This window comes from Hydractinia symbiolongicarpus, chromosome 9 (assembly GCF_029227915.1).
Source record: "Hydractinia symbiolongicarpus strain clone_291-10 chromosome 9, HSymV2.1, whole genome shotgun sequence".
In the NCBI taxonomy this organism is placed as follows: Eukaryota; Metazoa; Cnidaria; class Hydrozoa; order Anthoathecata; family Hydractiniidae; genus Hydractinia; species Hydractinia symbiolongicarpus.
This window is the reverse complement of record NC_079883.1, coordinates 12,060,040-12,083,643: the sequence shown is the minus strand read 5'-3', so window position 1 is coordinate 12,083,643 and position 23,604 is coordinate 12,060,040. Positions and strand designations below refer to the sequence as shown.

The 23,604-nt window shown below is 40.4% G+C and overlaps 16 non-coding genes across 16 annotated transcripts; 4 read left to right on the top strand and 12 right to left on the bottom strand.

Moving 5' to 3' along the window:
* Positions 1-585: 585 nt before the first annotated feature.
* LOC130658450 (5S ribosomal RNA) lies at positions 586-704 on the top strand. Its single transcript, XR_008985665.1, has one exon. It is a non-coding gene; the product is annotated as a 5S ribosomal RNA (ribosomal RNA).
* A 328-nt stretch (positions 705-1,032) lies between these two features.
* Positions 1,033-1,197, bottom strand: LOC130660415 (U1 spliceosomal RNA). The gene has a single exon (XR_008987615.1). It is a non-coding gene; the product is annotated as a U1 spliceosomal RNA (small nuclear RNA).
* A 185-nt stretch (positions 1,198-1,382) lies between these two features.
* LOC130660488 (U2 spliceosomal RNA) lies at positions 1,383-1,574 on the bottom strand. The gene has a single exon (XR_008987685.1). It is a non-coding gene; the product is annotated as a U2 spliceosomal RNA (small nuclear RNA).
* A 322-nt stretch (positions 1,575-1,896) lies between these two features.
* On the bottom strand, positions 1,897-1,969 carry Trnar-acg (transfer RNA arginine (anticodon ACG)). The gene has a single exon. It is a non-coding gene; the product is annotated as a tRNA-Arg (tRNA).
* A 4,468-nt stretch (positions 1,970-6,437) lies between these two features.
* On the top strand, positions 6,438-6,556 carry LOC130658448 (5S ribosomal RNA). The gene has a single exon (XR_008985663.1). It is a non-coding gene; the product is annotated as a 5S ribosomal RNA (ribosomal RNA).
* Positions 6,557-6,884: 328 nt separating this feature from the next.
* On the bottom strand, positions 6,885-7,049 carry LOC130660399 (U1 spliceosomal RNA). Its single transcript, XR_008987598.1, has one exon. It is a non-coding gene; the product is annotated as a U1 spliceosomal RNA (small nuclear RNA).
* Positions 7,050-7,234: 185 nt separating this feature from the next.
* Positions 7,235-7,426, bottom strand: LOC130660486 (U2 spliceosomal RNA). Its single transcript, XR_008987684.1, has one exon. It is a non-coding gene; the product is annotated as a U2 spliceosomal RNA (small nuclear RNA).
* Positions 7,427-7,748: 322 nt separating this feature from the next.
* Positions 7,749-7,821, bottom strand: Trnar-acg (transfer RNA arginine (anticodon ACG)). Its single transcript has one exon. It is a non-coding gene; the product is annotated as a tRNA-Arg (tRNA).
* A 4,468-nt stretch (positions 7,822-12,289) lies between these two features.
* Positions 12,290-12,408, top strand: LOC130658447 (5S ribosomal RNA). The gene has a single exon (XR_008985662.1). It is a non-coding gene; the product is annotated as a 5S ribosomal RNA (ribosomal RNA).
* A 328-nt stretch (positions 12,409-12,736) lies between these two features.
* On the bottom strand, positions 12,737-12,901 carry LOC130660397 (U1 spliceosomal RNA). Its single transcript, XR_008987597.1, has one exon. It is a non-coding gene; the product is annotated as a U1 spliceosomal RNA (small nuclear RNA).
* A 185-nt stretch (positions 12,902-13,086) lies between these two features.
* On the bottom strand, positions 13,087-13,278 carry LOC130661442 (U2 spliceosomal RNA). Its single transcript, XR_008988634.1, has one exon. It is a non-coding gene; the product is annotated as a U2 spliceosomal RNA (small nuclear RNA).
* Positions 13,279-13,600: 322 nt separating this feature from the next.
* Positions 13,601-13,673, bottom strand: Trnar-acg (transfer RNA arginine (anticodon ACG)). Its single transcript has one exon. It is a non-coding gene; the product is annotated as a tRNA-Arg (tRNA).
* Positions 13,674-18,141: 4,468 nt separating this feature from the next.
* On the top strand, positions 18,142-18,260 carry LOC130658446 (5S ribosomal RNA). Its single transcript, XR_008985660.1, has one exon. It is a non-coding gene; the product is annotated as a 5S ribosomal RNA (ribosomal RNA).
* Positions 18,261-18,588: 328 nt separating this feature from the next.
* LOC130660395 (U1 spliceosomal RNA) lies at positions 18,589-18,753 on the bottom strand. Its single transcript, XR_008987595.1, has one exon. It is a non-coding gene; the product is annotated as a U1 spliceosomal RNA (small nuclear RNA).
* A 185-nt stretch (positions 18,754-18,938) lies between these two features.
* LOC130661441 (U2 spliceosomal RNA) lies at positions 18,939-19,130 on the bottom strand. Its single transcript, XR_008988633.1, has one exon. It is a non-coding gene; the product is annotated as a U2 spliceosomal RNA (small nuclear RNA).
* Positions 19,131-19,452: 322 nt separating this feature from the next.
* Trnar-acg (transfer RNA arginine (anticodon ACG)) lies at positions 19,453-19,525 on the bottom strand. The gene has a single exon. It is a non-coding gene; the product is annotated as a tRNA-Arg (tRNA).
* Between the last annotated feature and the right edge of the window lie 4,079 nt (positions 19,526-23,604).

The following is a 23,604-nucleotide window of genomic DNA, read 5'->3' as shown; positions in this document are numbered from 1 at the left end:
CGCAGTTATGTCTGGACGTGGAAAAGGTGGAAAAGCTAAGGCTAAAGCCAAGACAAGATCCTCAAGAGCTGGACTTCAATTTCCAGTCGGTAGAGTGCATAGATTCCTTCGTAGAGGGCACTATGCTAACCGAATTGGATCTGGAGCACCAGTTTACTTAGCAGCCGTCTTGGAATATTTATCTGCTGAGATATTGGAGTTGGCTGGTAACGCAGCAAGAGACAACAAAAAAGCTAGGATTATTCCAAGACATTTACAATTGGCTGTTCGTAATGATGAAGAATTAAACAAACTTTTGAGCGGTGTAACCATTGCAGCTGGTGGTGTTTTGCCAAACATTCAAGCTGTCTTACTCCCAAAGAAGAACGACAAAGGACAGAAGAAGTAAACCGCTACACTCAGAAAACAACGGCTATTTTTATAGCCACACATCTTTAAAAAAACATTGTTTTTTTCACAAAACTATAACCTTAAAGTCTAATAGATAATCCATGCATACGCCTTGTCCTAAGTAACTCAAAGAAATTAAATAAAAAAATTTGATCACAACGTCAAAATAAATTGCACGTATTTGCACCTACTAATGTCTACGGCCATACCACGATGAACACACCCGTTCTCGTCTGATCACGGAAGTTAAGCATCGTCGGGCCGGGATAGTACTTGGATGGGGGACCGCCTGGGAACTCCCGGTGTCGTAGGCTTTTCATTTTCATTTGCTGTGATATATTTCTTGTTATAACAATTAAGGAACGTGGCGGTTGTTGAAAGTGTTTCCTATGACATTTTCCTACGACATTTTCAGGTGATAGTACGAGAAAAAAGAGCTTTCAAATGCATACAAACTCGATCTATTGCCGATCATCCAATAACCCTGACGGAATGGCAAATAAAATAAAATTCCGCCGCCTTCCGAGGACTTATATCGCAATCACGTTTCGTAACAGCCAAGCGAGGTTTTACCTTAGCGTTTAAGTCACCACCGACATTTGGCCGCGCAACTTTTCTAAGCTCATTCATTTTGACTTAAGGAGGGGGCGAGCGCGGACGCAGGCCCCCACTACCAGAAATTGTACGGTCGAGTTACTGACGTTTGCAGTAATCGCAGAGGTCAGCCCAAGCGTAGTGCAATGCAAGAGCCTCACTCTGGAAGAAAACTCTCATTGATCAGTCTTTACTTCCCCGTCAGGTAAGTATGAGTTGGAACTGCACCGTAGCATGAGGGTACCCTTCAAAGTTTGTTAATGCTTGTGGCTTGAGTGTGTTATAAACTGCCGTGTCGCGGGGCATAGGCTGTATTCTCCCCCAGTGTACGCGTTTTGTTCCCGCCGTAGACTATGCAGAGTGCCGTCGGAAAGAGGACTGCTATTATTCTTTTATTGCTTATGTGGGCCGCCATCGGTAATAGTGCAACACCAAGGCAACCCGTGGTCACGGCGTGAATGAATCCACCTCCATGACCCAAGGCCAAAAATCAGATTAATATACTTACCATTCAGAGAATGGCCTACCAGATATTAAACTGATAAGAACAGATACTACACTTGATCTTAGCCATTAGGCCGAGAAGCGATAAAGAACAAGCGTTGCCATGATAGGCATCGTCCACACACCGTAACTGCTTGTGGAGCATGTCACGTTACTGTAAAGCTTACAACTGTCACCGCGTACGGATGGACGGCGACATAGTAAAAATCACGGCTGTTGATTTAGCCGTAGGATGGAGAGCGACTGTAGCAAGTGGATGGTAACTTACATGAATGCTAACAAAGGCGACGATACTAAGTGCGTGATATTACTTTCCAATATGTCTGCGTACATTCCGTTTATCAACGCATTACGCCAGAACGTGCGCGCGCGTTACACAGTAGACCATGCAGCCGAAATGCGACAGTGCGACCCTGCCAGGAGTCGAACCTGGAATCCCCTGATTCGTAGTCAGATGCCTTATCCATTGGGCCACAGGGCCATGCTTATGACTTCGCCCCATCGTCATTTTGGCTTGCGCATTCGTTTTACTTACGACAGAATTCTTCGTGTTTGTAGCCATGAAAGAAAGGGACTTCTGTGAGTGAATTTTTTTACTGTGGTCTAATAAAAAAGTCGAAACGCAGTGCCCAATATATGAATTGCTCCTAATAGCCGGAAACAGGCCGTGTCGATGATGTAGGCCGACATACGCAACGCAAACCAAAGAACGCTTTATGAAAATCCTAACACGAGCGCGGAAGAAGCCCAAATTAACAGACTAGATGTAATGCTGAAGACCTCAAACTCCAGCAGCTTCTCTTGCAGACTATTGCGTCGTACTACAAATAAAAATTAACATGCTTTCGCATAGTCGCGGCACCCAAAACGGACATTATACGATGTACAGAAACACACATTTCTGTTTTCGCGCCAAATCAATTCCCGGGAGTGGTACTTTTACGTCCGCATACTTCGCACCGTCTTAAATTATATCTCATTTACACGGTAATGTTTAGTATACTTCTACTGTGATAACAAGCATCGTTTATCGTTGGATTGTTGTAAGAAAACATTAAAAATGAGTGAAGCAGCTTCTCCAAAGAAAATCGCACCCAAGAAGAAACCTGCTGCAAAGAAGACAGCTGATCACCCTAAATATGTGGACATGATCAAGGCTGCTATCGCTACCCTAAAGGAACGCGGTGGTTCATCTCGCCCAGCTATTACAAAATATATTCATGCAAATTACAAAGTTGCTGAAAACTCAGATCATCATCTGAAAATGGCTCTTAAACGAGGAGTAACATCAGGCGATTTGATTCAAACTAAAGGCACTGGTGCTTCTGGATCATTCAAGCTAGGTCAGGTAAAAAAAGAAAAACCTAAGAAAAAGGCCGCAGCAAAAAAGCCAACGGCAAAGAAGCCTACTGCAAAGAAAAGTACACCAAAAAAGAAGCCAGCAAAGAAGAGCACGCCAAAGAAAGCAGCAAAGAAGCCTGCCACAAAGAAAGCCTCGGCTAAGAAACCAGCAGCTAAGAAACCCACAAAGAAGCCTGTTGCTAAAAAACCTGCAGCAAAGAAGGTCAAAAAGACTCCCAAAAAGGCAGCAAAGAAGACCGCAAAAAAATAATTTGTGTGTATCTGGCTATTACATTAACAAACGGCTATTTTTATAGCCACACATTTACAAAAAAACATTATCTTGGTACAAAGTTAAACTTGTTTAAGTCACTTAAACAGTTAAAAAAGAGTAAATTTAAGATTAGATTCCCTAAGTTTAAGTATTTTCGTTTTTAAATTTCTTATTTTCTTGCTTTTACTTTTCTTGCCCTTCATATTTTTAACATTGTCAAACTTTATGTAGCATAAAATTTTTATGTAGCATAAAATTTAAACAGAAAGCAGGACAAAGTTTGATATAAAAAGCTAGCCGTAATATTTTTTATGGATGTGTGGCTATAAAAATAGCCGTTTTTTGTTTGGTAAGATGCTTAGGCACGTTCCCCACGAATTCTTCTTGCCAACTGGATGTCTTTAGGCATGATTGTAACTCGTTTTGCGTGAATGGCACACAAGTTAGTATCCTCGAACAAGCCAACAAGGTACGCTTCAGAAGCCTCTTGCAGAGCCATAACGGCTGTGCTCTGGAATCGCAGATCTGTTTTGAAGTCCTGAGCAATTTCTCGCACAAGACGCTGGAAAGGCAACTTGCGGATCAAGAGCTCGGTTGACTTCTGGTATCTTCTGATTTCTCTGAGAGCAACTGTACCAGGTCTGTAACGATGTGGTTTTTTCACTCCTCCAGTAGCTGGTGCGCTTTTCCTCGCAGCTTTAGTGGCGAGTTGTTTTCGTGGAGCCTTTCCTCCAGTAGATTTACGTGCAGTTTGCTTTGTACGAGCCATATTTTAAGAAGTCGATGTAGTACGGATACACAAGACGGTCTAAAATGCACTATCGCGCCAAAGTTTTATTTCTCATATTGATTGACAGCTGAGGTTCAAAACAAACCATTTGATTGGTGCTAAGAAAGTAATTTCTGATTGGCTGCATAATGACATTACGCTCATTACTTTAACATTTTTATAAAATCTGTGTTTTTTGGCTACGGGAAAACGGCTGTATCTTCTGATACACAAAAGCTTTTGACTTTTTTTTTTTTTAGTAAGTAGCAGAAGGTTTGGCGAATTCCAACGATGCCAAATTTATTGCCTTACTGAAACATTAAGACCACGAATTTTTAAAAAAACTACAGTTTTACTTAAAAAAATGTACAAAATGTTCGGAACATTTTGTAATGACGCAACTCTATTGGTTAATTAGGGTGTTTCCACGAGCAGTAGGTAATTTTATGGCCTCTTTTTAAAGCTGTCTGAATTCTGTTAACTCAAACGTTGTTTTTGTACTCGTTCTGTACGCAACTATATCAATATGTCTGGACGCGGAAAAGGAGGTAAAGGATTGGGAAAAGGAGGTGCTAAACGTCACCGAAAAATTCTTCGTGATAACATTCAGGGAATCACAAAACCTGCTATTCGACGTCTTGCTCGACGAGGTGGTGTCAAACGTATCTCTGGCCTTATCTATGAGGAAACCAGAGGTGTACTGAAGGTTTTCTTAGAGAATGTTATTCGTGATGCTGTAACCTACACAGAGCACGCTAAACGCAAGACCGTTACCGCTATGGATGTTGTTTATGCCTTAAAACGTCAAGGAAGAACTCTTTACGGATTCGGAGGTTAAGCGTTGTCATTGCTCAACAAAAACGGCTATTTTTATAGCCACAAATCTTTTAAAACATTACTTTGTGCACGCTTCCAAATCACACAATGTGTAAAGTCTTGTCACAGTTACATTTATTGCTATACGATACTATGTCATATATGACACAAAAAAAATTTAGAAATACTTTGTAGGGTTAATTTGCCTGGGAGTGTTTCCGTGAAAAGCTGGGTTAAGTTAAATGTAAGCAATAACATGGATCAATGTACTTGTCTTTTCTGCAAGTACAGCTAATAATACGTATGAAAAGTGAAGCTAATCCACACACACATGGGGAAGTATTTTAAATGTAGGCTAGTGTTCTTAAGCACATTATTTAGAAGTTTTATTAACTTCGGTTAACTTGTAGTGACGCCAAGTAAATGTTTTTTTAAAGATGTGTGGTCTTAAAAAAGACCGTTTGTGTTTGGTAGACGTTGGTTTACTTGCTGCTTGTGTATTTTGTGACGGCTTTTGTTCCTTCACTGACTGCGTGTTTTGCAAGTTCTCCAGGCAAGAGAAGACGTACTGCGGTTTGAATTTCACGAGAAGAGATGGTCGACTTTTTGTTTTGAAGAGCCAAACGCGAAGCTTCGGAAGCAATGCGCTCAAAGATGTCGTTGACAAATGAGTTCATGATGCTCATAGCTTTGCTTGAAACTCCGACATCTGGGTGAACTTGTTTCAAAACATTGTAGATGTAAATAGCATAACTTTCCTTTCTCTTTCTCTTGCGTTTCTTTTCACCAGTTCCACCAATCTTTCCTCCTTTTTTGCCGGCTCTTTTTTCACCTTTCTTGGCTACTTTAGGTGCCTGTTTTCCTCCTTTAGCTGCTGCGTCAGACATGGTTAAAAATTTTTGCTACTTAACTTGTAAATAAGCATTAAACTGCAAGTCAAAACTTTTTGTTTATAAGTAAAAAAATCGGATCGAATTCGATCCGAAAACGCCGATACGCAATTTAATTGGTTAAAAAAAAAATCTTTTGTTTAATACTTAATTATGATTGGTTAAAAAAACATGATTTCGATCCTATTTTTATGATGAAAAAACGAGTAAAGTTTATTTCGTTAACACTTACGTTAAATATTCGTACGTTTTTGTATTAACTTACAAATCAAATCGCAGTTATGTCTGGACGTGGAAAAGGTGGAAAAGCTAAGGCTAAAGCCAAGACAAGATCCTCAAGAGCTGGACTTCAATTTCCAGTCGGTAGAGTGCATAGATTCCTTCGTAGAGGGCACTATGCTAACCGAATTGGATCTGGAGCACCAGTTTACTTAGCAGCCGTCTTGGAATATTTATCTGCTGAGATATTGGAGTTGGCTGGTAACGCAGCAAGAGACAACAAAAAAGCTAGGATTATTCCAAGACATTTACAATTGGCTGTTCGTAATGATGAAGAATTAAACAAACTTTTGAGCGGTGTAACCATTGCAGCTGGTGGTGTTTTGCCAAACATTCAAGCTGTCTTACTCCCAAAGAAGAACGACAAAGGACAGAAGAAGTAAACCGCTACACTCAGAAAACAACGGCTATTTTTATAGCCACACATCTTTAAAAAAACATTGTTTTTTTCACAAAACTATAACCTTAAAGTCTAATAGATAATCCATGCATACGCCTTGTCCTAAGTAACTCAAAGAAATTAAATAAAAAAATTTGATCACAACGTCAAAATAAATTGCACGTATTTGCACCTACTAATGTCTACGGCCATACCACGATGAACACACCCGTTCTCGTCTGATCACGGAAGTTAAGCATCGTCGGGCCGGGATAGTACTTGGATGGGGGACCGCCTGGGAACTCCCGGTGTCGTAGGCTTTTCATTTTCATTTGCTGTGATATATTTCTTGTTATAACAATTAAGGAACGTGGCGGTTGTTGAAAGTGTTTCCTATGACATTTTCCTACGACATTTTCAGGTGATAGTGCGAGAAAAAAGAGCTTTCAAATGCATACAAGCTCGATCTATTGCCGATCATCCAATAACCCTGACGGAATGGCAAATAAAATAAAATTCCGCCGCCTTCCGAGGACTTATATCGCAATCACGTTTCGTAACAGCCAAGCGAGGTTTTACCTTAGCGTTTAAGTCACCACCGACATTTGGCCGCGCAACTTTTCTAAGCTCATTCATTTTGACTTAAGGAGGGGGCGAGCGCGGACGCAGGCCCCCACTACCAGAAATTGTACGGTCGAGTTACTGACGTTTGCAGTAATCGCAGAGGTCAGCCCAAGCGTAGTGCAATGCAAGAGCCTCACTCTGGAAGAAAACCCTCATTGATCAGTCTTTACTTCCCCGTCAGGTAAGTATGAGTTGGAACTGCACCGTAGCATGAGGGTACCCTTCAAAGTTTGTTAATGCTTGTGGCTTGAGTGTGTTATAAACTGCCGTGTCGCGGGGCATAGGCTGTATTCTCCCCCAGTGTACGCGTTTTGTTCCCGCCGTAGACTATGCAGAGTGCCGTCGGAAAGAGGACTGCTATTATTCTTTTATTGCTTATGTGGGCCGCCATCGGTAATAGTGCAACACCAAGGCAACCCGTGGTCACGGCGTGAATGAATCCACCTCCATGACCCAAGGCCAAAAATCAGATTAATATACTTACCATTCAGAGAATGGCCTACCAGATATTAAACTGATAAGAACAGATACTACACTTGATCTTAGCCATTAGGCCGAGAAGCGATAAAGAACAAGCGTTGCCATGATAGGCATCGTCCACACACCGTAACTGCTTGTGGAGCATGTCACGTTACTGTAAAGCTTACAACTGTCACCGCGTACGGATGGACGGCGACATAGTAAAAATCACGGCTGTTGATTTAGCCGTAGGATGGAGAGCGACTGTAGCAAGTGGATGGTAACTTACATGAATGCTAACAAAGGCGACGATACTAAGTGCGTGATATTACTTTCCAATATGTCTGCGTACATTCCGTTTATCAACGCATTACGCCAGAACGTGCGCGCGCGTTACACAGTAGACCATGCAGCCGAAATGCGACAGTGCGACCCTGCCAGGAGTCGAACCTGGAATCCCCTGATTCGTAGTCAGATGCCTTATCCATTGGGCCACAGGGCCATGCTTATGACTTCGCCCCATCGTCATTTTGGCTTGCGCATTCGTTTTACTTACGACAGAATTCTTCGTGTTTGTAGCCATGAAAGAAAGGGACTTCTGTGAGTGAATTTTTTTACTGTGGTCTAATAAAAAAGTCGAAACGCAGTGCCCAATATATGAATTGCTCCTAATAGCCGGAAACAGGCCGTGTCGATGATGTAGGCCGACATACGCAACGCAAACCAAAGAACGCTTTATGAAAATCCTAACACGAGCGCGGAAGAAGCCCAAATTAACAGACTAGATGTAATGCTGAAGACCTCAAACTCCAGCAGCTTCTCTTGCAGACTATTGCGTCGTACTACAAATAAAAATTAACATGCTTTCGCATAGTCGCGGCACCCAAAACGGACATTATACGATGTACAGAAACACACATTTCTGTTTTCGCGCCAAATCAATTCCCGGGAGTGGTACTTTTACGTCCGCATACTTCGCACCGTCTTAAATTATATCTCATTTACACGGTAATGTTTAGTATACTTCTACTGTGATAACAAGCATCGTTTATCGTTGGATTGTTGTAAGAAAACATTAAAAATGAGTGAAGCAGCTTCTCCAAAGAAAATCGCACCCAAGAAGAAACCTGCTGCAAAGAAGACAGCTGATCACCCTAAATATGTGGACATGATCAAGGCTGCTATCGCTACCCTAAAGGAACGCGGTGGTTCATCTCGCCAAGCTATTACAAAATATATTCATGCAAATTACAAAGTTGCTGAAAACTCAGATCATCATCTGAAAATGGCTCTTAAACGAGGAGTAACATCAGGCGATTTGATTCAAACTAAAGGCACTGGTGCTTCTGGATCATTCAAGCTAGGTCAGGTAAAAAAAGAAAAACCTAAGAAAAAGGCCGCAGCAAAAAAGCCAACGGCAAAGAAGCCTACTGCAAAGAAAAGTACACCAAAAAAGAAGCCAGCAAAGAAGAGCACGCCAAAGAAAGCAGCAAAGAAGCCTGCCACAAAGAAAGCCTCGGCTAAGAAACCAGCAGCTAAGAAACCCACAAAGAAGCCTGTTGCTAAAAAACCTGCAGCAAAGAAGGTCAAAAAGACTCCCAAAAAGGCAGCAAAGAAGACCGCAAAAAAATAATTTGTGTGTATCTGGCTATTACATTAACAAACGGCTATTTTTATAGCCACACATTTACAAAAAAACATTATCTTGGTACAAAGTTAAACTTGTTTAAGTCACTTAAACAGTTAAAAAAGAGTAAATTTAAGATTAGATTCCCTAAGTTTAAGTATTTTCGTTTTTAAATTTCTTATTTTCTTGCTTTTACTTTTCTTGCCCTTCATATTTTTAACATTGTCAAACTTTATGTAGCATAAAATTTTTATGTAGCATAAAATTTAAACAGAAAGCAGGACAAAGTTTGATATAAAAAGCTAGCCGTAATATTTTTTATGGATGTGTGGCTATAAAAATAGCCGTTTTTTGTTTGGTAAGATGCTTAGGCACGTTCCCCACGAATTCTTCTTGCCAACTGGATGTCTTTAGGCATGATTGTAACTCGTTTTGCGTGAATGGCACACAAGTTAGTATCCTCGAACAAGCCAACAAGGTACGCTTCAGAAGCCTCTTGCAGAGCCATAACGGCTGTGCTCTGGAATCGCAGATCTGTTTTGAAGTCCTGAGCAATTTCTCGCACAAGACGCTGGAAAGGCAACTTGCGGATCAAGAGCTCGGTTGACTTCTGGTATCTTCTGATTTCTCTGAGAGCAACTGTACCAGGTCTGTAACGATGTGGTTTTTTCACTCCTCCAGTAGCTGGTGCGCTTTTCCTCGCAGCTTTAGTGGCGAGTTGTTTTCGTGGAGCCTTTCCTCCAGTAGATTTACGTGCAGTTTGCTTTGTACGAGCCATATTTTAAGAAGTCGATGTAGTACGGATACACAAGACGGTCTAAAATGCACTATCGCGCCAAAGTTTTATTTCTCATATTGATTGACAGCTAAGGTTCAAAACAAACCATTTGATTGGTGCTAAGAAAGTAATTTCTGATTGGCTGCATAATGACATTACGCTCATTACTTTAACATTTTTATAAAATCTGTGTTTTTTGGCTACGGGAAAACGGCTGTATCTTCTGATACACAAAAGCTTTTGACTTTTTTTTTTTTTAGTAAGTAGCAGAAGGTTTGGCGAATTCCAACGATGCCAAATTTATTGCCTTACTGAAACATTAAGACCACGAATTTTTAAAAAAACTACAGTTTTACTTAAAAAAATGTACAAAATGTTCGGAACATTTTGTAATGACGCAACTCTATTGGTTAATTAGGGTGTTTCCACGAGCAGTAGGTAATTTTATGGCCTCTTTTTAAAGCTGTCTGAATTCTGTTAACTCAAACGTTGTTTTTGTACTCGTTCTGTACGCAACTATATCAATATGTCTGGACGCGGAAAAGGAGGTAAAGGATTGGGAAAAGGAGGTGCTAAACGTCACCGAAAAATTCTTCGTGATAACATTCAGGGAATCACAAAACCTGCTATTCGACGTCTTGCTCGACGAGGTGGTGTCAAACGTCTCTCTGGCCTTATCTATGAGGAAACCAGAGGTGTACTGAAGGTTTTCTTAGAGAATGTTATTCGTGATGCTGTAACCTACACAGAGCACGCTAAACGCAAGACCGTTACCGCTATGGATGTTGTTTATGCCTTAAAACGTCAAGGAAGAACTCTTTACGGATTCGGAGGTTAAGCGTTGTCATTGCTCAACAAAAACGGCTATTTTTATAGCCACAAATCTTTTAAAACATTACTTTGTGCACGCTTCCAAATTACACAATGTGTAAAGTCTTGTCACAGTTACATTTATTGCTATACGATACTATGTCATATATGACACAAAAAAAATTTAGAAATACTTTGTAGGGTTAATTTGCCTGGGAGTGTTTCCGTGAAAAGCTGGGTTAAGTTAAATGTAAGCAATAACATGGATCAATGTACTTGTCTTTTCTGCAAGTACAGCTAATAATACGTATGAAAAGTGAAGCTAATCCACACACACATGGGGAAGTATTTTAAATGTAGGCTAGTGTTCTTAAGCACATTATTTAGAAGTTTTATTAACTTCGGTTAACTTGTAGTGACGCCAAGTAAATGTTTTTTTAAAGATGTGTGGTCTTAAAAAAGACCGTTTGTGTTTGGTAGACGTTGGTTTACTTGCTGCTTGTGTATTTTGTGACGGCTTTTGTTCCTTCACTGACTGCGTGTTTTGCAAGTTCTCCAGGCAAGAGAAGACGTACTGCGGTTTGAATTTCACGAGAAGAGATGGTCGACTTTTTGTTTTGAAGAGCCAAACGCGAAGCTTCGGAAGCAATGCGCTCAAAGATGTCGTTGACAAATGAGTTCATGATGCTCATAGCTTTGCTTGAAACTCCGACATCTGGGTGAACTTGTTTCAAAACATTGTAGATGTAAATAGCATAACTTTCCTTTCTCTTTCTCTTGCGTTTCTTTTCACCAGTTCCACCAATCTTTCCTCCTTTTTTGCCGGCTCTTTTTTCACCTTTCTTGGCTACTTTAGGTGCCTGTTTTCCTCCTTTAGCTGCTGCGTCAGACATGGTTAAAAATTTTTGCTACTTAACTTGTAAATAAGCATTAAACTGCAAGTCAAAACTTTTTGTTTATAAGTAAAAAAATCGGATCGAATTCGATCCGAAAACGCCGATACGCAATTTAATTGGTTAAAAAAAAAATCTTTTGTTTAATACTTAATTATGATTGGTTAAAAAAACATGATTTCGATCCTATTTTTATGATGAAAAAACGAGTAAAGTTTATTTCGTTAACACTTACGTTAAATATTCGTACGTTTTTGTATTAACTTACAAATCAAATCGCAGTTATGTCTGGACGTGGAAAAGGTGGAAAAGCTAAGGCTAAAGCCAAGACAAGATCCTCAAGAGCTGGACTTCAATTTCCAGTCGGTAGAGTGCATAGATTCCTTCGTAGAGGGCACTATGCTAACCGAATTGGATCTGGAGCACCAGTTTACTTAGCAGCCGTCTTGGAATATTTATCTGCTGAGATATTGGAGTTGGCTGGTAACGCAGCAAGAGACAACAAAAAAGCTAGGATTATTCCAAGACATTTACAATTGGCTGTTCGTAATGATGAAGAATTAAACAAACTTTTGAGCGGTGTAACCATTGCAGCTGGTGGTGTTTTGCCAAACATTCAAGCTGTCTTACTCCCAAAGAAGAACGACAAAGGACAGAAGAAGTAAACCGCTACACTCAGAAAACAACGGCTATTTTTATAGCCACACATCTTTAAAAAAACATTGTTTTTTTCACAAAACTATAACCTTAAAGTCTAATAGATAATCCATGCATACGCCTTGTCCTAAGTAACTCAAAGAAATTAAATAAAAAAATTTGATCACAACGTCAAAATAAATTGCACGTATTTGCCCCTACTAATGTCTACGGCCATACCACGATGAACACACCCGTTCTCGTCTGATCACGGAAGTTAAGCATCGTCGGGCCGGGATAGTACTTGGATGGGGGACCGCCTGGGAACTCCCGGTGTCGTAGGCTTTTCATTTTCATTTGCTGTGATATATTTCTTGTTATAACAATTAAGGAACGTGGCGGTTGTTGAAAGTGTTTCCTATGACATTTTCCTACGACATTTTCAGGTGATAGTACGAGAAAAAAGAGCTTTCAAATGCATACAAACTCGATCTATTGCCGATCATCCAATAACCCTGACGGAATGGCAAATAAAATAAAATTCCGCCGCCTTCCGAGGACTTATATCGCAATCACGTTTCGTAACAGCCAAGCGAGGTTTTACCTTAGCGTTTAAGTCACCACCGACATTTGGCCGCGCAACTTTTCTAAGCTCATTCATTTTGACTTAAGGAGGGGGCGAGCGCGGACGCAGGCCCCCACTACCAGAAATTGTACGGTCGAGTTACTGACGTTTGCAGTAATCGCAGAGGTCAGCCCAAGCGTAGTGCAATGCAAGAGCCTCACTCTGGAAGAAAACCCTCATTGATCAGTCTTTACTTCCCCGTCAGGTAAGTATGAGTTGGAACTGCACCGTAGCATGAGGGTACCCTTCAAAGTTTGTTAATGCTTGTGGCTTGAGTGTGTTATAAACTGCCGTGTCGCGGGGCATAGGCTGTATTCTCCCCCAGTGTACGCGTTTTGTTCCCGCCGTAGACTATGCAGAGTGCCGTCGGAAAGAGGACTGCTATTATTCTTTTATTGCTTATGTGGGCCGCCATCGGTAATAGTGCAACACCAAGGCAACCCGTGGTCACGGCGTGAATGAATCCACCTCCATGACCCAAGGCCAAAAATCAGATTAATATACTGACCATTCAGAGAATGGCCTACCAGATATTAAACTGATAAGAACAGATACTACACTTGATCTTAGCCATTAGGCCGAGAAGCGATAAAGAACAAGCGTTGCCATGATAGGCATCGTCCACACACCGTAACTGCTTGTGGAGCATGTCACGTTACTGTAAAGCTTACAACTGTCACCGCGTACGGATGGACGGCGACATAGTAAAAATCACGGCTGTTGATTTAGCCGTAGGATGGAGAGCGACTGTAGCAAGTGGATGGTAACTTACATGAATGCTAACAAAGGCGACGATACTAAGTGCGTGATATTACTTTCCAATATGTCTGCGTACATTCCGTTTATCAACGCATTACGCCAGAACGTGCGCGCGCGTTACACAGTAGACCATGCAGCCGAAATGCGACAGTGCGACCCTGCCAGGAGTCGAACCTGGAATCCCCTGATTCGTAGTCAGATGCCTTATCCATTGGGCCACAGGGCCATGCTTATGACTTCGCCCCATCGTCATTTTGGCTTGCGCATTCGTTTTACTTACGACAGAATTCTTCGTGTTTGTAGCCATGAAAGAAAGGGACTTCTGTGAGTGAATTTTTTTACTGTGGTCTAATAAAAAAGTCGAAACGCAGTGCCCAATATATGAATTGCTCCTAATAGCCGGAAACAGGCCGTGTCGATGATGTAGGCCGACATACGCAACGCAAACCAAAGAACGCTTTATGAAAATCCTAACACGAGCGCGGAAGAAGCCCAAATTAACAGACTAGATGTAATGCTGAAGACCTCAAACTCCAGCAGCTTCTCTTGCAGACTATTGCGTCGTACTACAAATAAAAATTAACATGCTTTCGCATAGTCGCGGCACCCAAAACGGACATTATACGATGTACAGAAACACACATTTCTGTTTTCGCGCCAAATCAATTCCCGGGAGTGGTACTTTTACGTCCGCATACTTCGCACCGTCTTAAATTATATCTCATTTACACGGTAATGTTTAGTATACTTCTACTGTGATAACAAGCATCGTTTATCGTTGGATTGTTGTAAGAAAACATTAAAAATGAGTGAAGCAGCTTCTCCAAAGAAAATCGCACCCAAGAAGAAACCTGCTGCAAAGAAAACAGCTGATCACCCTAAATATGTGGACATGATCAAGGCTGCTATCGCTACCCTAAAGGAACGCGGTGGTTCATCTCGCCAAGCTATTACAAAATATATTCATGCAAATTACAAAGTTGCTGAAAACTCAGATCATCATCTGAAAATGGCTCTTAAACGAGGAGTAACATCAGGCGATTTGATTCAAACTAAAGGCACTGGTGCTTCTGGATCATTCAAGCTAGGTCAGGTAAAAAAAGAAAAACCTAAGAAAAAGGCCGCAGCAAAAAAGCCAACGGCAAAGAAGCCTACTGCAAAGAAAAGTACACCAAAAAAGAAGCCAGCAAAGAAGAGCACGCCAAAGAAAGCAGCAAAGAAGCCTGCCACAAAGAAAGCCTCGGCTAAGAAACCAGCAGCTAAGAAACCCACAAAGAAGCCTGTTGCTAAAAAACCTGCAGCAAAGAAGGTCAAAAAGACTCCCAAAAAGGCAGCAAAGAAGACCGCAAAAAAATAATTTGTGTGTATCTGGCTATTACATTAACAAACGGCTATTTTTATAGCCACACATTTACAAAAAAACATTATCTTGGTACAAAGTTAAACTTGTTTAAGTCACTTAAACAGTTAAAAAAGAGTAAATTTAAGATTAGATTCCCTAAGTTTAAGTATTTTCGTTTTTAAATTTCTTATTTTCTTGCTTTTACTTTTCTTGCCCTTCATATTTTTAACATTGTCAAACTTTATGTAGCATAAAATTTTTATGTAGCATAAAATTTAAACAGAAAGCAGGACAAAGTTTGATATAAAAAGCTAGCCGTAATATTTTTTATGGATGTGTGGCTATAAAAATAGCCGTTTTTTGTTTGGTAAGATGCTTAGGCACGTTCCCCACGAATTCTTCTTGCCAACTGGATGTCTTTAGGCATGATTGTAACTCGTTTTGCGTGAATGGCACACAAGTTAGTATCCTCGAACAAGCCAACAAGGTACGCTTCAGAAGCCTCTTGCAGAGCCATAACGGCTGTGCTCTGGAATCGCAGATCTGTTTTGAAGTCCTGAGCAATTTCTCGCACAAGACGCTGGAGAGGCAACTTGCGGATCAAGAGCTCGGTTGACTTCTGGTATCTTCTGATTTCTCTGAGAGCAACTGTACCAGGTCTGTAACGATGTGGTTTTTTCACTCCTCCAGTAGCTGGTGCGCTTTTCCTCGCAGCTTTAGTGGCGAGTTGTTTTCGTGGAGCCTTTCCTCCAGTAGATTTACGTGCAGTTTGCTTTGTACGAGCCATATTTTAAGAAGTCGATGTAGTACGGATACACAAGACGGTCTAAAATGCACTATCGCGCCAAAGTTTTATTTCTCATATTGATTGACAGCTAAGGTTCAAAACAAACCATTTGATTGGTGCTAAGAAAGTAATTTCTGATTGGCTGCATAATGACATTACGCTCATTACTTTAACATTTTTATAAAATCTGTGTTTTTTGGCTACGGGAAAACGGCTGTATCTTCTGATACACAAAAGCTTTTGACTTTTTTTTTTTTTAGTAAGTAGCAGAAGGTTTGGCGAATTCCAACGATGCCAAATTTATTGCCTTACTGAAACATTAAGACCACGAATTTTTAAAAAAACTACAGTTTTACTTAAAAAAATGTACAAAATGTTCGGAACATTTTGTAATGACGCAACTCTATTGGTTAATTAGGGTGTTTCCACGAGCAGTAGGTAATTTTATGGCCTCTTTTTAAAGCTGTCTGAATTCTGTTAACTCAAACGTTGTTTTTGTACTCGTTCTGTACGCAACTATATCAATATGTCTGGACGCGGAAAAGGAGGTAAAGGATTGGGAAAAGGAGGTGCTAAACGTCACCGAAAAATTCTTCGTGATAACATTCAGGGAATCACAAAACCTGCTATTCGACGTCTTGCTCGACGAGGTGGTGTCAAACGTATCTCTGGCCTTATCTATGAGGAAACCAGAGGTGTACTGAAGGTTTTCTTAGAGAATGTTATTCGTGATGCTGTAACCTACACAGAGCACGCTAAACGCAAGACCGTTACCGCTATGGATGTTGTTTATGCCTTAAAACGTCAAGGAAGAACTCTTTACGGATTCGGAGGTTAAGCGTTGTCATTGCTCAACAAAAACGGCTATTTTTATAGCCACAAATCTTTTAAAACATTACTTTGTGCACGCTTCCAAATTACACAATGTGTAAAGTCTTGTCACAGTTACATTTATTGCTATACGATACTATGTCATATATGACACAAAAAAAATTTAGAAATACTTTGTAGGGTTAATTTGCCTGGGAGTGTTTCCGTGAAAAGCTGGGTTAAGTTAAATGTAAGCAATAACATGGATCAATGTACTTGTCTTTTCTGCAAGTACAGCTAATAATACGTATGAAAAGTGAAGCTAATCCACACACACATGGGGAAGTATTTTAAATGTAGGCTAGTGTTCTTAAGCACATTATTTAGAAGTTTTATTAACTTCGGTTAACTTGTAGTGACGCCAAGTAAATGTTTTTTTAAAGATGTGTGGTCTTAAAAAAGACCGTTTGTGTTTGGTAGACGTTGGTTTACTTGCTGCTTGTGTATTTTGTGACGGCTTTTGTTCCTTCACTGACTGCGTGTTTTGCAAGTTCTCCAGGCAAGAGAAGACGTACTGCGGTTTGAATTTCACGAGAAGAGATGGTCGACTTTTTGTTTTGAAGAGCCAAACGCGAAGCTTCGGAAGCAATGCGCTCAAAGATGTCGTTGACAAATGAGTTCATGATGCTCATAGCTTTGCTTGAAACTCCGACATCTGGGTGAACTTGTTTCAAAACATTGTAGATGTAAATAGCATAACTTTCCTTTCTCTTTCTCTTGCGTTTCTTTTCACCAGTTCCACCAATCTTTCCTCCTTTTTTGCCGGCTCTTTTTTCACCTTTCTTGGCTACTTTAGGTGCCTGTTTTCCTCCTTTAGCTGCTGCATCAGACATGGTTAAAAATTTTTGCTACTTAACTTGTAAATAAGCATTAAACTGCAAGTCAAAACTTTTTGTTTATAAGTAAAAAAATCGGATCGAATTCGATCCGAAAACGCCGATACGCAATTTAATTGGTTAAAAAAAAAATCTTTTGTTTAATACTTAATTATGATTGGTTAAAAAAACATGATTTCGATCCTATTTTTATGATGAAAAAACGAGTAAAGTTTATTTCGTTAACACTTACGTTAAATATTCGTACGTTTTTGTATTAACTTACAAATCAAATCGCAGTTATGTCTGGACGTGGAAAAGGTGGAAAAGCTAAGGCTAAAGCCAAGACAAGATCCTCAAGAGCTGGACTTCAATTTCCAGTCGGTAGAGTGCATAGATTCCTTCGTAGAGGGCACTATGCTAACCGAATTGGATCTGGAGCACCAGTTTACTTAGCAGCCGTCTTGGAATATTTATCTGCTGAGATATTGGAGTTGGCTGGTAACGCAGCAAGAGACAACAAAAAAGCTAGGATTATTCCAAGACATTTACAATTGGCTGTTCGTAATGATGAAGAATTAAACAAACTTTTGAGCGGTGTAACCATTGCAGCTGGTGGTGTTTTGCCAAACATTCAAGCTGTCTTACTCCCAAAGAAGAACGACAAAGGACAGAAGAAGTAAACCGCTACACTCAGAAAACAACGGCTATTTTTATAGCCACACATCTTTAAAAAAACATTGTTTTTTTCACAAAACTATAACCTTAAAGTCTAATAGATAATCCATGCATACGCCTTGTCCTAAGTAACTCAAAGAAATTAAATAAAAAAATTTGATCACAACGTCAAAATAAATTGCACGTATTTGCACCTACTAATGTCTACGGCCATACCACGATGAACACACCCGTTCTCGTCTGATCACGGAAGTTAAGCATCGTCGGGCCGGGATAGTACTTGGATGGGGGACCGCCTGGGAACTCCCGGTGTCGTAGGCTTTTCATTTTCATTTGCTGTGATATATTTCTTGTTATAACAATTAAGGAACGTGGCGGTTGTTGAAAGTGTTTCCTATGACATTTTCCTACGACATTTTCAGGTGATAGTACGAGAAAAAAGAGCTTTCAAATGCATACAAACTCGATCTATTGCCGATCATCCAATAACCCTGACGGAATGGCAAATAAAATAAAATTCCGCCGCCTTCCGAGGACTTATATCGCAATCACGTTTCGTAACAGCCAAGCGAGGTTTTACCTTAGCGTTTAAGTCACCACCGACATTTGGCCGCGCAACTTTTCTAAGCTCATTCATTTTGACTTAAGGAGGGGGCGAGCGCGGACGCAGGCCCCCACTACCAGAAATTGTACGGTCGAGTTACTGACGTTTGCAGTAATCGCAGAGGTCAGCCCAAGCGTAGTGCAATGCAAGAGCCTCACTCTGGAAGAAAACCCTCATTGATCAGTCTTTACTTCCCCGTCAGGTAAGTATGAGTTGGAACTGCACCGTAGCATGAGGGTACCCTTCAAAGTTTGTTAATGCTTGTGGCTTGAGTGTGTTATAAACTGCCGTGTCGCGGGGCATAGGCTGTATTCTCCCCCAGTGTACGCGTTTTGTTCCCGCCGTAGACTATGCAGAGTGCCGTCGGAAAGAGGACTGCTATTATTCTTTTATTGCTTATGTGGGCCGCCATCGGTAATAGTGCAACACCAAGGCAACCCGTGGTCACGGCGTGAATGAATCCACCTCCATGACCCAAGGCCAAAAATCAGATTAATATACTGACCATTCAGAGAATGGCCTACCAGATATTAAACTGATAAGAACAGATACTACACTTGATCTTAGCCATTAGGCCGAGAAGCGATAAAGAACAAGCGTTGCCATGATAGGCATCGTCCACACACCGTAACTGCTTGTGGAGCATGTCACGTTACTGTAAAGCTTACAACTGTCACCGCGTACGGATGGACGGCGACATAGTAAAAATCACGGCTGTTGATTTAGCCGTAGGATGGAGAGCGACTGTAGCAAGTGGATGGTAACTTACATGAATGCTAACAAAGGCGACGATACTAAGTGCGTGATATTACTTTCCAATATGTCTGCGTACATTCCGTTTATCAACGCATTACGCCAGAACGTGCGCGCGCGTTACACAGTAGACCATGCAGCCGAAATGCGACAGTGCGACCCTGCCAGGAGTCGAACCTGGAATCCCCTGATTCGTAGTCAGATGCCTTATCCATTGGGCCACAGGGCCATGCTTATGACTTCGCCCCATCGTCATTTTGGCTTGCGCATTCGTTTTACTTACGACAGAATTCTTCGTGTTTGTAGCCATGAAAGAAAGGGACTTCTGTGAGTGAATTTTTTTACTGTGGTCTAATAAAAAAGTCGAAACGCAGTGCCCAATATATGAATTGCTCCTAATAGCCGGAAACAGGCCGTGTCGATGATGTAGGCCGACATACGCAACGCAAACCAAAGAACGCTTTATGAAAATCCTAACACGAGCGCGGAAGAAGCCCAAATTAACAGACTAGATGTAATGCTGAAGACCTCAAACTCCAGCAGCTTCTCTTGCAGACTATTGCGTCGTACTACAAATAAAAATTAACATGCTTTCGCATAGTCGCGGCACCCAAAACGGACATTATACGATGTACAGAAACACACATTTCTGTTTTCGCGCCAAATCAATTCCCGGGAGTGGTACTTTTACGTCCGCATACTTCGCACCGTCTTAAATTATATCTCATTTACACGGTAATGTTTAGTATACTTCTACTGTGATAACAAGCATCGTTTATCGTTGGATTGTTGTAAGAAAACATTAAAAATGAGTGAAGCAGCTTCTCCAAAGAAAATCGCACCCAAGAAGAAACCTGCTGCAAAGAAGACAGCTGATCACCCTAAATATGTGGACATGATCAAGGCTGCTATCGCTACCCTAAAGGAACGCGGTGGTTCATCTCGCCAAGCTATTACAAAATATATTCATGCAAATTACAAAGTTGCTGAAAACTCAGATCATCATCTGAAAATGGCTCTTAAACGAGGAGTAACATCAGGCGATTTGATTCAAACTAAAGGCACTGGTGCTTCTGGATCATTCAAGCTAGGTCAGGTAAAAAAAGAAAAACCTAAGAAAAAGGCCGCAGCAAAAAAGCCAACGGCAAAGAAGCCTACTGCAAAGAAAAGTACACCAAAAAAGAAGCCAGCAAAGAAGAGCACGCCAAAGAAAGCAGCAAAGAAGCCTGCCACAAAGAAAGCCTCGGCTAAGAAACCAGCAGCTAAGAAACCCACAAAGAAGCCTGTTGCTAAAAAACCTGCAGCAAAGAAGGTCAAAAAGACTCCCAAAAAGGCAGCAAAGAAGACCGCAAAAAAATAATTTGTGTGTATCTGGCTATTACATTAACAAACGGCTATTTTTATAGCCACACATTTACAAAAAAACATTATCTTGGTACAAAGTTAAACTTGTTTAAGTCACTTAAACAGTTAAAAAAGAGTAAATTTAAGATTAGATTCCCTAAGTTTAAGTATTTTCGTTTTTAAATTTCTTATTTTCTTGCTTTTACTTTTCTTGCCCTTCATATTTTTAACATTGTCAAACTTTATGTAGCATAAAATTTTTATGTAGCATAAAATTTAAACAGAAAGCAGGACAAAGTTTGATATAAAAAGCTAGCCGTAATATTTTTTATGGATGTGTGGCTATAAAAATAGCCGTTTTTTGTTTGGTAAGATGCTTAGGCACGTTCCCCACGAATTCTTCTTGCCAACTGGATGTCTTTAGGCATGATTGTAACTCGTTTTGCGTGAATGGCACACAAGTTAGTATCCTCGAACAAGCCAACAAGGTACGCTTCAGAAGCCTCTTGCAGAGCCATAACGGCTGTGCTCTGGAATCGCAGATCTGTTTTGAAGTCCTGAGCAATTTCTCGCACAAGACGCTGGAAAGGCAACTTGCGGATCAAGAGCTCGGTTGACTTCTGGTATCTTCTGATTTCTCTGAGAGCAACTGTACCAGGTCTGTAATGATGTGGTTTTTTCACTCCTCCAGTAGCTGGTGCGCTTTTCCTCGCAGCTTTAGTGGCGAGTTGTTTTCGTGGAGCCTTTCCTCCAGTAGATTTACGTGCAGTTTGCTTTGTACGAGCCATATTTTAAGAAGTCGATGTAGTACGGATACACAAGACGGTCTAAAATGCACTATCGCGCCAAAGTTTTATTTCTCATATTGATTGACAGCTGAGGTTCAAAACAAACCATTTGATTGGTGCTAAGAAAGTAATTTCTGATTGGCTGCATAATGACATTACGCTCATTACTTTAACATTTTTATAAAATCTGTGTTTTTTGGCTACGGGAAAACGGCTGTATCTTCTGATACACAAAAGCTTTTGACTTTTTTTTTTTTTAGTAAGTAGCAGAAGGTTTGGCGAATTCCAACGATGCCAAATTTATTGCCTTACTGAAACATTAAGACCACGAATTTTTAAAAAAACTACAGTTTTACTTAAAAAAATGTACAAAATGTTCGGAACATTTTGTAATGACGCAACTCTATTGGTTAATTAGGGTGTTTCCACGAGCAGTAGGTAATTTTATGGCCTCTTTTTAAAGCTGTCTGAATTCTGTTAACTCAAACGTTGTTTTTGTACTCGTTCTGTACGCAACTATATCAATATGTCTGGACGCGGAAAAGGAGGTAAAGGATTGGGAAAAGGAGGTGCTAAACGTCACCGAAAAATTCTTCGTGATAACATTCAGGGAATCACAAAACCTGCTATTCGACGTCTTGCTCGACGAGGTGGTGTCAAACGTATCTCTGGCCTTATCTATGAGGAAACCAGAGGTGTACTGAAGGTTTTCTTAGAGAATGTTATTCGTGATGCTGTAACCTACACAGAGCACGCTAAACGCAAGACCGTTACCGCTATGGATGTTGTTTATGCCTTAAAACGTCAAGGAAGAACTCTTTACGGATTCGGAGGTTAAGCGTTGTCATTGCTCAACAAAAACGGCTATTTTTATAGCCACAAATCTTTTAAAACATTACTTTGTGCACGCTTCCAAATTACACAATGTGTAAAGTCTTGTCACAGTTACATTTATTGCTATACGATACTATGTCATATATGACACAAAAAAAATTTAGAAATACTTTGTAGGGTTAATTTGCCTGGGAGTGTTTCCGTGAAAAGCTGGGTTAAGTTAAATGTAAGCAATAACATGGATCAATGTACTTGTCTTTTCTGCAAGTACAGCTAATAATACGTATGAAAAGTGAAGCTAATCCACACACACATGGGGAAGTATTTTAAATGTAGGCTAGTGTTCTTAAGCACATTATTTAGAAGTTTTATTAACTTCGGTTAACTTGTAGTGACGCCAAGTAAATGTTTTTTTAAAGATGTGTGGTCTTAAAAAAGACCGTTTGTGTTTGGTAGACGTTGGTTTACTTGCTGCTTGTGTATTTTGTGACGGCTTTTGTTCCTTCACTGACTGCGTGTTTTGCAAGTTCTCCAGGCAAGAGAAGACGTACTGCGGTTTGAATTTCACGAGAAGAGATGGTCGACTTTTTGTTTTGAAGAGCCAAACGCGAAGCTTCGGAAGCAATGCGCTCAAAGATGTCGTTGACAAATGAGTTCATGATGCTCATAGCTTTGCTTGAAACTCCGACATCTGGGTGAACTTGTTTCAAAACATTGTAGATGTAAATAGCATAACTTTCCTTTCTCTTTCTCTTGCGTTTCTTTTCACCAGTTCCACCAATCTTTCCTCCTTTTTTGCCGGCTCTTTTTTCACCTTTCTTGGCTACTTTAGGTGCCTGTTTTCCTCCTTTAGCTGCTGCGTCAGACATGGTTAAAAATTTTTGCTACTTAACTTGTAAATAAGCATTAAACTGCAAGTCAAAACTTTTTGTTTATAAGTAAAAAAATCGGATCGAATTCGATCCGAAAACGCCGATACGCAATTTAATTGGTTAAAAAAAAAATCTTTTGTTTAATACTTAATTATGATTGGTTAAAAAAACATGATTTCGATCCTATTTTTATGATGAAAAAACGAGTAAAGTTTATTTCGTTAACACTTACGTTAAATATTCGTACGTTTTTGTATTAACTTACAAATCAAATCGCAGTTATGTCTGGACGTGGAAAAGGTGGAAAAGCTAAGGCTAAAGCCAAGACAAGATCCTCAAGAGCTGGACTTCAATTTCCAGTCGGTAGAGTGCATAGATTCCTTCGTAGAGGGCACTATGCTAACCGAATTGGATCTGGAGCACCAGTTTACTTAGCAGCCGTCTTGGAATATTTATCTGCTGAGATATTG